This window comes from Arachis duranensis, chromosome 4, assembly GCF_000817695.3.
Source record: "Arachis duranensis cultivar V14167 chromosome 4, aradu.V14167.gnm2.J7QH, whole genome shotgun sequence".
In the NCBI taxonomy this organism is placed as follows: Eukaryota; Viridiplantae; Streptophyta; class Magnoliopsida; order Fabales; family Fabaceae; genus Arachis; species Arachis duranensis.
Genome location: NC_029775.3, coordinates 95723957 through 95726033, shown reverse-complemented (window position 1 = coordinate 95726033; position 2077 = coordinate 95723957).

Below are 2077 nucleotides of genomic sequence, written 5' to 3'. Positions count from 1 at the left end.
GAAGTGGTTGTCAGGCACGCGTTCATAAGTGAGAATGATGATGAGCGTCACATAATCATTACATTCATCATGTTCTTGGGTGTGAATGAATATCTTAGAACAAGAATAAGCTAAATTGAATAGAAGAACAATAGTAATTGCATTAATACTCGAGGTACAGCAGAGCTCCACACCTTAATCTATGGTGTGTAGAAACTCCACCGTTGAAAATACATAAGAACAAGGTCTAGGCATGGCCGAGAGGCCAGCCCCCATAATCTAAGAACTAGACGTCCAAAGATGATCTAGATATCTAAAGTGATCAAAAGATGTATAATACAATAGCAAAAGGTCCTATTTGTAGAGAACTAGTAGCTTAGGGTTTACAAAGATGAGTAAATGACATAAAAATCCACTTCCGAGCCCACTTGGTGTGTGCTTGGGCTGAGCATTGAAACTTTTTCATGTAGAGACTTTTCTTGGAGTTAAACACCAGCTTTTGTGCCAGTTTGGGCGTTTAACTCCCATTCTTGTGCCAGTTCCGGCGTTTTACGCCAGAATTCTTGAGCTGCCTTGGAATGCCTGTTTGGGCCATCAAATCTCGAAAAACGTTTGGACTATTATACATTGCTGGAAAGCCCAGGATGTCTAATTTCTAACGCAATTGAGAGCACGCCAATTGAGTTTCTGTACTTCCAGAAAATTCACTTTGAATGCAAGGAGGTCAGAATCCAACAGCATCTGCAGTCCTTTTCAGCCTCTGAATCAGATTTTTGTTCAAGTCCCTCAATTTCAGCCAGAAAATACCTGAAATCACAAAAAAACACACAAACTCATAGTAAAGTCCAGAAAAGTGAATTTTAACTAAAAACTAATAAAAATATATTAAAAACTAACTAAAACATACTAAAGACATACTAAAAACAACGCCAAAAAGCGTATAAATTATCCGCTCATCACAACACCAAACTTAAATTGTTGCTTGTCCCCAAGCAAATGAAGATTAAATAAGATAAAAAGAAGAGAATATGCAATGAATTCCAAAAACATCTATGAAGATCAGTATTCATTAGATGAGCGGGGCTTTTAGCTTTTTGCCTCTGAACAGTTTTGGCATCTCACTTTATCCTTTGAAATTTAGAATGATTGGCTTCTATAGGAACTCAGAATCCAGATAGTGTTATTGATTCTCCTAGTTAAGTATGTTGATTCTTGAACACAGCTACTTTATGAGTCTTGGCCGTGGCCCAAAGCACTCTGTCTTCCAGTATTACTACCGGATACATACATGCTACAGACACATAATTGGGTGAACCTTTTCAGATTGTGATTCAGCTTTGCTAGAGTCCCCAATTAGAGGTGTCCAGGGTTCTTAAGCACACTCTTTTTGCCTTGGATCACGACTTTATTATTATTATTATTATTTTTCTTTTTCTTTTTCCTCTTTCTTTTTTTTTTCGCACATAATCTGCTTTTTTTTTTGAATTCACTGCTTTTTCTTGCTTCAGGAATCATTTTTATGATTTTTTAGATCCTCAGTAACATGTCTCCATTTTCATCATTCTTTCAAGAGCCAACATTCATGAACAACAAATTCAAAAGACATATGCACTGTTCAAGCATACATTCAGAAGTTAAAGTATTGCCACCACATCAAAATAATTAATCTGTTATAAAATTCAAAGTTCATGCAATTCTTCTCTTTTCCAATTAAGAACATTTTTCATTTAAGAAAGGTGATGGATTCATAGGACATTCATAACTTTAAGGCATAGATACTAAGACACTAAGGATCACAAGACACAAACACAGATGATGAACATAAGCATAAAAATTTGAAAAACAGGAAAATAAAGAACAAGGAAGTTAAATAACGGGTCCACCTTAGTGATGGCGGCTTGTTCTTCCTCTTGAAGATCTTATGGAGTGCTTGAGCTCCTCAATGTCTCTTCCTTGCCTTTGTTGCTCCTCTCTCATGATTCTTTGATCTTCTTTAATTTCATGGAGGAGGACGGAATGTTCTTGGTGCTCCACCCTTAGTTGTCCCATGTTGGAACTCAATTCTCCTAGGGAGGTGTTGATTTGCTCCCAATAGTTT